This window comes from Emys orbicularis, chromosome 7, assembly GCF_028017835.1.
Source record: "Emys orbicularis isolate rEmyOrb1 chromosome 7, rEmyOrb1.hap1, whole genome shotgun sequence".
Classification (NCBI taxonomy): domain Eukaryota; kingdom Metazoa; phylum Chordata; order Testudines; family Emydidae; genus Emys; species Emys orbicularis.
The window spans coordinates 121950483-121962776 of NC_088689.1; positions in this window are offsets into that span (position 1 = coordinate 121950483).

The window sequence follows — 12294 nt, forward strand, 5'->3', positions numbered from 1 at the left end:
TCCTTCTGGTAATGAGGTGTCCAGAGCTGAAAGCAACATTGTACATTGCTCTCTGCCTTCATGTTACTACTTTGAGCAGGTTTTTATCTCTAAATCAAGACTGATATTCTACTGAGAAAGAAGAATTTCACCCAAAGGGCATCTCTCCATTGGAGCTACCTGTGGATCTCAGCAAAAACGCTCTTGCAGTCCATGTATGATCCTACTACGTAACACAACTAAATTCCGAGACAAAGTCGACAGGCTGCTATGCTACAGAAGCCCAGTGGTGGGTGAGTAGAGCTCGGAGTATAGTCCCATAATCCTCTGTTATTAAATAGCTTGTTTAATACTTCAAAAATGACGGGAGAAACAGTCTATCAATAATCTGTGATTAGCATAAACACCCTTTATAAATTGTTTCCTTTTTATTGACTCTAAGGCCAATGTAACCATGAATGCCGCACGTTAATACATTTTATACCGGCTAATGGTTTGATGGCCTCATATATCCAGAATCACTGAGAACAATCATTATATTGCAAGGAGTGGAAAATATGTTTTATCACTTGAAAATGGAATTCCTGCTTGAAAGGTAAAAGCAGAGGTAGATCATTGATTTGAAAGGTCAGGGTTAAAAAGCTCATTAACGACTGGGTTAAGCTCTAGTACAATTCTTTGTTTTACTCAGCTGTATGAAGCATTTAGCTAAGTGAGACTCTTCATTAGGACATTAGTGCTTTTATCCTCACTGTTTAAGGTAAAAATCAGTAATTTCCAGCTGGTGTTCAGGAAAGCGTATTGCAAATAGCAGGTATTATTCAAAATAACAATGACTGAAAAAGTATCCATGGAAAGATATAAAATGAACAGTGCCGAGTAAGAGAGCAAGTGGGCATGTATAGTGCGGGTCATTTCTACCAGTCAAATGCCTTTTGATTCAAGGGATATTGCTAATTTTAGTCTCAAAGTTACTTACATTCCACACACATTTATTGTTCCCTGGCTATTATAGTTGACTAGATCCCGCTGAGTTTTAAGGTTTCTGTGTAAAATTTGTATGTGTTCCTCATTTTAAATCTTTGTCACACCTTTGGGCATTGGCCTATCCAGAGATACCATATATCTGAGATACTCATATGTCCATCCCCTCATTACCATAGTATCTGATCACCTCCTAATCATGTATTTATCCTCACAATGCCCATAGCCTACTATCCCCATTTCACAAATAGAGAACTGAGGAACAGAGAGGCTAAGTGACTTGCCCAACGTCACATAAACAGTCTATAGTGGGGCAGGGACTTGTATCCTTTTGTGTCAAAACACAGGCCAGTCACATTTGCAGATCTAGTAAAAGGAAAGGTCCCGTGAAGTGCTTAGTAGAAGTGCAAACTTTCTCAAGGTATTAGAAATATTTTCATGAATTAAGCGTGACAGAACTTACTTTATCCAAGAGACAATCCAAGCTGTGAGTCTAGTGATGTTAAACCCAGAAGGAAATCTTCCCAGGGTCAAGGAAGAAAGAATCAGACCACCAAGGGGTCAGAGAGAGAAATCAGAGGAGGAGGCCTGGTAGTTTGTAACCACCAGAGGCAAGGGTCACAGCAGCATTCTTCACAGCAGGAAATAGATGAGGATAGGCGGGCTGCAGCCACCAGAGAGAAGATGACCAGGAGGAATTCCACACAGGCTAGAAGTCTCCAATCAATATGAGGTCCTCAACGTGGAAACGGTGGAAGATACCTCTCAAGATCTGGCTAGTCCAAGGAAACAGAGAGAGGTATGGGACATGCTTGTTGATGGCAGCTCAGCCCAACCTGTAAGAAAATCAAGCTTGTCCACAAAGAGTTGTCCAACTGTCCAAGGAAATGACAATCCTCATTGTGGATTCAATACTCAGAAGAACTGAAAGTACATTCTGCATGGGACAGGCAGACAACAGGATGGTGTGCTGCCTTCCTGGAGCCAAGACACAAGTTGTCACTGTATATGATTGGATAGGCTTTTGAAGTCAATGGGAAAGGATCCATTGGCGAGGGTTCATATTGATACTAATGACACAGCATTGCAGGATATCTCACAGATAATAGATGACTTCAAGGAACTCGGAAGCATGCCGAAGAACGTCCAAGCAATTTTCTCTTAGAGCCTTCCTGTCCCATGAACAGAGGAAGGCATAAATTAGAAGATGCTGGAAGTGAACCTTTGGCTAGGAAAGTGTAGTAGGGTGGAGGGGTTTTGTTTTTGTGGAACATTGGTGCACCTTCTGTGGGGATAGGAGTCTGTGTAGGGGGATCCATCTTCTTGGGACAGGCTGGCTAGAGTAGTCAGGAGGGAATTAAACTGTTAACAAAAGGGGAGGGCAAAAAGAGAGAAGATATGAGAACTCACTTAACACAAAATTGAGATGCTGAGAACAAAATTAATCAAGGAACCAAAGGACATGAAGAACTAAAAATTAATGGTAATGTAGGTACAAGTGATCACGATCACATTTATAATGTGCAAACAGAATAAAGTCCAAACCAGCGGTGTATGTATGTATGTGTATATATATATATATATATATATATATATGTATGTATGTATGTATGTATGTATGTATACCAGTGGTGTGTGTACGTGTATATATGAATTTAATCAGAAAAATGGTGTGTGTGTGTGTGTACACACACACACACCATTTTTCTGATTAAATTCTTCCTCCCAGCTAATTTGGCTCATAACTTTTAAAGCACCAAGGGCCAATTTCTCAAAGCTGAAAACAGTTATGAGCCAAATCAGCTGGGAGGAAGAATTTAAATCGGAAAAATGTGAATCACAGAATCATAGATGCCCCAAAAGCCACAATCCCACAACTGAGGAAGAAGGCCTCATTGGTTTTTTTAAAAAAAATCGACCTTGCTTAGAGGGGAAGGAAAGGCAACTATAAATAATTTAAAAAAATAAATAAAACAAGTGGATGAAAGGGCAAGTTGGTAGTAATGAATATAAATCAGAAGCTAGGTATTGTAGAAAATTGATAAGGGAAGCAAAGGGACACAAGGAAAAAATAATGGCCAGCAGAGTTAAGGGCAATAAAGAGTCTTTTAAGTATACTAGGAACAAAAAGAATTGTATCAATGCTATTGGTCCATTACTAGATGAAAACGGTAGAATTATCACTAATAATGCAGGAAAGGTAGAAGTGGTCAATAAATATTTCTGTTCTGTATTTGGGAAAAAACAGATGACAAAGTCATACTATATGATAACACTCTTTACATTCCACTAGTACCTCAGGAGGATGTTAAGTAGCAGCTACTATAGTTACACATTTTAAAATCAGCAGGTCTGGGTAACATGCATCCAAAAATTTTAAAAGATCTGGCTGAGGATACTGCTGGACCATTAACGTTGCTTTTCAATCAGTTTTGAAACCCTGGAGAAATTCTAGAAGACTGGAAGAAAGCTAATGTTATATCAATATTTAAAATGGGTAAAGGGGATGACCAAGGTAATTATAGGTCTGTCAGTCTGACACTGATCCTGGGTAAGATAATATAGCAGCTAATACAGGACTCAATTAATAAGAATGAAATATAATGAATGCCACCAACATGGGCTTACGGAAAATAGATCCCATCAGACTAACTTGATTTTTTTTTTATGAGATTACAAGTTTGGTTAACAAAGCTAATAGTGTGGATGTAATATACTTAGACTTTTACTTGATATCACATGACATTTTGATTAAAAAACTAGAAAAATATAAAATTAACATGGTACAAATTAAATGGGCTAAAAGCTGGCTAACTGATAGGTCTCAAAATATAATTGTAAGTTGGGGGGATCATCACTGAATGGGTATGTTTCTAGTGGTGTCCCACAGGGATCAGTTGTTGACCCTACAATATTTAATATTTTTAGTAATGACCTGGAAGAAAACATAAAATCATCACCGATAAAGTTCACAGATGACCAAAAATTGGAGCAGTTGGTAAAAAATGAAGACAACAGGTCTCTGATACACTGTAAGCTGGATCATTTGGTAAGGTGGGCACAAGCAAACAATATTCATTTTAATATGAATAGATTTAAATGTATACATCTAGGCATGAAGAATGTAGGCCATACTTACACCATGGGGGACTTGTATCCAGGTAAGATTTACTCTGATAAAGGTTTTGGGGTTGTGTTGGATAATCAGCTGAACAGGAGCACCCAATGTAATGCTGTGGCCAAAAGGGTAATGTGATCCTTGAATGCAGAAATAGGGGAATCTTGAGTAGGAGTAAAGAGGTTATTTTACCTCTGTCTTTTCACTAGTGTGACTGCTGCTGGAATATTGTCTCCAGTTCTGGTGTTCACAATCCTAGAAGAATGCTGATGAACTGGAGATAGTTCAGAGAAGAGCCATGAGAATGATTAAAAGATTAGAAATCATCCCTTATAGTGATAGACTCAAGGAGCACAATCTATTTAGCTTAATAAAAAGAAGGTTAAGGGATGACTTGATTACAATGTATAAGTACCTACATGGAGAACAAATATTTAATAGTGGGCTCTTCAATCTAACAGAGAAAGGTATAACAAAACCCAGTGGCTGGAAGTTGAAGCTAGACAAATTCAGACTGGAAATGAGTAAATTTTTAACAGTGAGAATAATTAACCATTAGATCAATTTACCAAGGATTGTGGTGGATTCTCCATTACTGATACTTTTTAAATCAAAATTGGGTGTTTCTAAAAGATCTACCCTAGGAATTATTTTGGGGAAGTTCTCTGGCCTGTGTATTCAGACTAGATGATCACAATGGTCTCTGCTGGCCTTGGAATCTATCAATCTATGGATGTATTTCATCAGTGAGAGCTGAATGCCAAGACTGATCTTTCCCCCTATGCTATCCAGAGCAAACACCTTGTTAAAAAACTAACAACATGAAACAATGTAGCATGAGAGTTTAACATTAAAAAACATGGTGACCCAGCAAGATGTTGATTTGATCTTGACAGCTTGCCATAAGGAAAACTTTGGTTTTTTCTGGTTGAGGTTTCATTCTTAGCTATTTTCTCTGTGTTCAACCCATTCTGAGTACTGTACATCTGCTTCACAAATTAACATGCAGAGCTAGTAAATCAAAATTGAAATCAATGGAGCTATGCGGATTTACCCCAGATATGGATCTGGCCAACTCCCTCCTTCCTCCGTGATATCTACTGCTGTAGATGCTGTGGCCTTCGTAACATTTTTAATTGAAAGACCTAAATAAAGTTAGGGCTTCTTATGGAACAGGCTTTACTAGATGTTCATGTCCGTAGAATTGCAGACTTTAATGTGTGCTTCTGGGGGGAAAAAACCTCTGGATTGTGTCTGGCTGGAAAGAAGTGATGTGAGGACAATTCAGTTCCTGTGCTGTTTACTGTTATGTTGCTTTTGTGCAAGCCGCCAAAGAGAGCTTGGAAGTGATATGGGCAAACAGAAACGAGAGGATCAACCATCTAAATTTAGTATCGAAACAAACAAAGCAGACATTTTAATCTCCTGCTACAAAGCAACTGTTAGTAAAATCTTCCCTGGTTGCTCACAGCGGATAACAAGACAATGTCCATAATAACGTCAGATAATTTTTGATAGCCTAATTTTACTCTATTATTTTAATCCCTCTTTTGTTAATAAAATGTACTATTGGAGAAGATGGCTCTATAGAAATAAGTGGAATGTAGATCTCCAGTCTTATTGGTTTTCTGTGTGATAGCAAAGTCAGTGCTACTGTATTGATCTCAGATAGGACTCCTCTTACCTAGGGGATTGATCTGCTCAGTGTACAGAACTCCTTCTGAAATCAGTGGGTCCACAGTGACAATAAGCACGTCTTTCCATATTGGTGCTGTTTTCCTTACTTAGAAAAATCCAACCAATTGTGAAAAACCCTTATTTACCTGTAGGGTAAGTCTATACTGTGAGAAAAAGCCAGCAGAACTGAGTCTCAGAGGCCAGGTCAGCTGACTCGGGCTCATGGAGTCAGGCTGTGGGGCTATAAAATTGCAGTTAGACATTTGAGCTTGGGTTGGAACCCAGGCTCTGAGACCCCACAAAGGGTCAGCTGACCGGAGCCATCCGGTGCCGTGCGTCTTTTATTGTAGTGTCGACTTGCCCTAAGTGTCTTAGCTCATCCCTGTTCACATCAGATATTGAGTGTTCTGGTTTCTGACGATCTAGCAAATAAAATTCAGATGGGGTTATCAACAGTGCTCAGCCTTGTCCTCACTCTGCTCCCACTGAAGTCAAAGGTAGCGGAGTATTTTTTCAAAAACCCACTCTGAGCACACTGGTAACTTGGGCTTCCAGTGAAGAAAGCTTCAGCACTTGTGGTGGAGAGAGGCAAAAGGTGGTCCTGAGAGGCCTTCTCCTCTGTCTGTCCCTTAGTGGGGCTGGAGAATCAGGCTGCCTCCTCTCAGTTCTCTGTTCCATTGCTGTGAAAGGCCCCCCCCCCCCACCCACAGGCCCTACACCTCTGTGGATGGGGTCAAATGAATAAAAACTGCTCATAAAGACATGAGATATAAATTCCTGCTCCAGTCAAATAAAGTCCTGCTCCAGCTCCTCTCATGGAAGGGGTGAATTTTCCCTGTGGTTCATTAACATGCCTGTGATGCCAAGGCAGACAGGTCCTTGGAATCAAGGAATGTAGTTTTGTAAGTGGTAATAGGTTGGTAATAGGCAGCCATGTTGGCACCTCCACAGGGAGGCCAAAGAGGAACATACTAAATTTGCCTGCCACTCCCCAGAAGTGGTTGCTCCAGTTCAAGGCTCAGGTACTTTGTCAGGGCAGGGTGGGAAAAGCTTCTGCAGCTAGCAACAGCCCATGTTGTATCGGTTCTATGGATAAACAGGCTTCTGTCTCCGGAGTGTTACATCTGGCAGCTTTCACAAACTCTAATGCGTTGTAGGGCGGAAAAGAAACAGACATCCTCTCTGATGAAATACCAACTGTCTGATTATGCACTCTGGGCACTTTATTGTGAGGTGAACGCTTCTTTTTTTTTTTTTTTTTGCATTTCTCTGTGTGCTATTTTAGGGCTTGATCTGAAGCCCTTTGAAGTCAATGGAAAGACTCCACCTCCCATTGGTTTGGATCAGGTCCTTCTGTTTGCCCATAGTATCCTCCACCAGATGCCAGCATAAAATGTTATTGGGAACAGATAGTTCTGAAAAGCTCCATCAAGAAAGCCTTTTTTTTTTTTTTAAAGTCAGGAACATTAACAATGCAAAATATAATGCCAATAGCATGTGCTTGGTGAACTCTTCATTGTTCTGGGATAGTCAATCGCTGTCATACTGAGCATCCATACCAACCCAACTATCAGGACAATTGCAATATTTTATAGTGAAATAAAATCCCATATTAAAGCAGATGATTCTAACATTTCATTATCAGCAATTGCTAGCGTATGTAAACATATAAACAGCAAAAATGCCCAGGCATCAAAATCATTCACTCTGAGCTTTTTCATTCATGGTTACAGTGTTGTTATGAATGGTATGGATCCAGACAGAGTCTTTAAAGGCAGTGAATTCAATGTACTTTTGCTTTCCCCATAAAGAAAAGCATTTGGGTACAGTGCAGAACGGGAGGGAAGAATGTAGAGGCTTTCCTTAACTGTCCTGCCAATAACTTTAAGTTCACAGGTTTGAAGGTTCCAGGCCTGGAATCTCTCTGGTCTGAATTATATCAGTGAAAATTCAGTATCAAACTATTGACATCAGTGGAATTACTTTAGGCTTCCACTGATGTGGCTGGGATCAGAATCTAGCCTGCCATATTTAATGCCTTTAAAGAAAAGACTCACAAGTTAGTAGGAATTAGGAGATGTGAGTTCTATTTCTGTTTGTGCGTCTGACATTCAAGATGACCTGGGCCAATATTTTCAAGTGATTATTGACTTTGGTTGCCCCTATTTTTGGGACCCCAACTTGAGACTCTTTTAATAGGTCTGACTTGTGGGTGCTCAGCAAGTCTCAGCACCTTAGTTTGCTCATGTGTGCAAAGTGGATAATGTCTGCTGCACAGGGTTGCACAGCATCTTAATGAAATGATGTTTGCAAAGAGCTCAGATTCTTGGATAGAACATGCTGGTTAATTGCAAAGTAGTATTATTTTTAATAATACAGAAGATTGCTGTTGAGTATTGCCACTAATAGTGTTTTTGTAAACTGAGCTGACAAAGAAGGATCAATGATTCATGTTATGTTAATCCTTCCCAGGAAATCTATTCCGAGTTATATAATCAGTATACTCTTTCAGCAACTGATTGGTGTTCTCTGTTTACAAAGTGATGGAAGGGCAGACGAAGAGACCCAGACCCTCAAACAAGCGATCCTTACTGAACGAGTTAACTCAGCACTTAGTATTTGGAAGAATTAAAAAAATCAAAATTATAGCAAGCATTTTCCCACTTTTAAGATGTGCCGGCCGCATCAGAGATGTTGCCCCAGGTACTTCATTTTTCAGACATTGTCAAACAAACAGAATTCTACTCTAAAAATAATTATGAACAAATCTATAAATGTATTTAGCTTTGGCAGAATTGAAATGAACAGCCTTTTTTTTTTTTTTTTTTTAATGTAACTTCCATGGTTTTGAATATGTTTTTTACGCTGTTTAGTGCTGTATTGGAAAATGTTTTAAGGACTTTGGGGAGACAAGACTCCATTTCATGTCTTTATAGGCAGCATACTGAGGGCAAAATACATGTGCACAGCATGACTCTTGAAGATGATATTTTGCTCTCCCTAGGCATGCAGGTCTATCAGTAACACCAGTAAGAGAGATTAGCATCAAGGGAGAACACAATCTCTACATCATAACTCAGTACCTGGATCTAGTGAAGAATTTTGCCCTTAATTATGTGTATCACAGTCATACCTAATGGCCCCCATCAACATCAGGGCCCTATTGGGCCAAGTTTACAGCTTCTTTGCGTGGTGCAAGTGGTGCAAAACACCCAGGGTGTACCAGTGAATCTGGCTCATTGACCTAATGCAGTGAGAAATGGAAAGAAAAATTAAGCTGTATTAGTAGGAGCATTGCCAGCAGATCGAGGGATGCGACGATTCCCCTCTATTCGGCACTGGTGAGGCCACACCTGGAGTATTGCGTCCAGTTATGGTCCCCCCACTACAGAAAGGATGTGGACAAATTGGAAAGAGTCCAGCGGAGGACAATGAAAATGATTAGGGGGCTGGGGCACATGATTTACGAGGAGTGGCTGAGGGAACTGAGGTTATTTAGTCTGCAGAATTGAAGAATGAGGTGGGATTTGATAGAAGCCTTCAACTACCTGAAGGGGGGGTTCCAAAAAGGATGGAGCTAGACTGTTCTCAGTGGTGGCAGATGACAGAACAAGAAGCAATGGTTTCAAGTTGCAGTGGGGGAGGTCTAGGTTGGATATTAGGAAACACTATTTCACTAGGAGGGTGGTGAAGCACTGGAATGGGTTACCTAGGGAGGTGGTGGAATCTCCATCCTTAGAGGTTTTTAAGACCCGGCTTGACAAAGCCCTGGCTGGGATGATTTAGTTGGGGATTGGTCCTGCTTTGAGCAGGGGATTGGACTAGATGACCTCCTGAGGTCCCTTCCAACCCTAATCTTCTTATATTCTATGATTCTATGTTCAGAAAGCTTATGGACAGGAGCAAAGTGATCCTTCTGAAAATCTGCAGGTCTGAAAGCAATCAGGAAAAAAGATTCTGGAGCTAGACACAATCAGTAAATGAACACTGGGGTTTGGGCTTATTGAGAGAGATTATTATGTGTATCACAATAGCACCTGGAGGTCCCAACCAAGATTAGTATCCTGTTGTTCTAGGCAATGGACAGCTAGGAAATCCCTGTGCCAAAGAGCGTATAGTCCAAGAAGACAAGATAGAAGAAGGGGGGGGGGAGAAACTGAGGCACAGAGAGGTGAAGTGACTTGGCCAGAAAGCTGCTCAATGGCAAGGTGGGAACAGAGACTAGCAATGAAATCCTTGCCCATTTGAAATAAATGGCAAAATTCCTATTGATTGTAATGTAGTCATGATTCTACCTGGTTTTACTATTTTGTACTGATTCATTACTGTATTACTCCATTCTCATGGCAACGTTAAATCAGTTGAAACCAGTAGTTACACTGACATAAAATTAGGGTAATGGTGTGGTGATTCCGGCCTTATAGGTACAGACCAAGTTGTCAGACACTATAATTTATGTTATTTAAACAAAAATATAGAATTAAAATACACACAAAACAAGGAAAGAATGTGATGTTTGAACTTATCCAGTTAAAGACTGAAAAATCTCAGCCATTCTCATCTGGTCGTTGAGACATTCCTGAGACAGCTTTTAACAAATGAAGTTAAAGTTTTCCTTTTTTCATTCTAATTGTTGCCTAATAGACGTTACAGTGTTATGCTCAATAACAATCACACAACATTATAATTAATTATGTGAATGGTGATAGTGCCTACGAGCTCCAGTCATGGACCAGGGCCCATTATGGGGCTAGGGGTTGTATAAATGTAACCCACACAGCTTCTGGGTGTGGTGTTCTGTCCTATCTAGTGGCACCGAGGCCACTTACAGAGAGAGAGAGAGAGAGAAAATGAGTCTGTTCTACAGCATTAGCTAACAGCCAGTTGGCTCATGCGGTAGAGGCTCATGCACTAAGCTTCAAAGGTCCCAGGTTCTATTCCCAACAACGACCGAGGTCTGTTGGTGTTACATAAACACGGAACAAAAAGATGGTCCCTGCCCCGAAGAGCTTACAATCTAAGTAATAATAAGCTCACAACACAAATACTGTTTGCCATTGCTTGCTGAGTGATATGAACTATAAGTAACTTAAAAGGCCTAGGTTGGTGGCTGTATATACGTGAGTTGGCTGAAGTCTTCAGTTGCTGAATTCTGGAAGTGTTGCTGTAATAAAGTGCCCAGTGTATGGGAGGAGCAACCCCACTTCCTCAGCACTCTGTAGATTTTCTAAATTTTCCTCAATTAAGTTTTAACCATGCTCTATAACAGAGTTTATTCTGTATTACACATCATTTGTACAATATATTGTATTCACCAATATACCACTTGGCTGAATTTTTCACATTGAGGACCAGCTCTACAAACACGAGGCCCAGCTCCCACGTCAGGGCATGTGCCCATGTATACACGTCTGTTCGAGAATTTAGATTGTAAAACCCTTGCGTCCTATTCTGACGAGGGCTCCAAAGACACAACCATTCAAAGGGGGAAGCAATGGGAAAGGGCATTAGACACAGAAAAATCATTTTCTTGTAAAACTGTTCTTTTAGGAGCACAGTCAGAGCTTCAGAAACATAAATCCTTGATCACCCGATATTAGACAGCTATCATGAAGACGGAGTCACTCGTATAATTGTAAATTGCTGACAAGAAGCTGGGAGCTCATGGGAGGATTTAAAAAAAATCTTGTTTATAGGCATAAAAAAGAATTTTATTTTAAAAATCAGTATTTATCAACAGACTTGGATATAACTCGGAATGCACGGCATGGATGCTTCAACTGTGGAGACAGCATTGTAATGAAAAAAGCATATCCATCATCAACAATACAATACTTATTTTGACCTAAGGTCAGGTTTGTACAGTTACACCAGATGTTAGATTTCAGCTGTTCTTTGAAATGAAGAAACACAATGGTTACTCTCCCTGCAGTGTGGTGGATTTCATTAAACAACAGGGTTATCTTTCAGCCTCAAAATGTAGAGCAAGATTAGAATATTCTAACATGTAAGTTGCAGAAAGATTCAGTGACCATAATGTAAAGTAAAGCACTGTAAAACTTGTACTTTAAATGCATTAGACACTGCTGACCTTTAGCAAAATCCAGAGATGGGCAAATTTAAGTGCCTAAGATCTACCTTTGTTAGAGATAGGGTTGCCAACTTTCTACTCACACAGAACCGAACACCCTTGCCCCGCCCCTCCTCCAAGGCCCATGCCCCACCCCTTCTACGAGGCCCCGCCCCTGGTCACTCCACACACATACACCCCCCGTCGCTCGCTCTCCCCACCCTCACTCACTCGCTCAGTTTTACCAGGCTGGCTCAGGGAGTTGGGATGGGGGAGGGGGTGATGGCTCCAGCTGGGGGTGTGGGCTCCGGGGTGGGTCCAGAAAGGAGGAGTTCAGAGTGCAGGAGGAGGCTTGAGGCTGAGGCAGTGGGGTGGGACGTGAGAGGGGGTGAGGGCTCCATCTGGGGGTGCGGGCTCTGGGGAGGGGCCAGAGAGGAGGGGTTCAGGGTGCGGGAAGGGGCTCTGG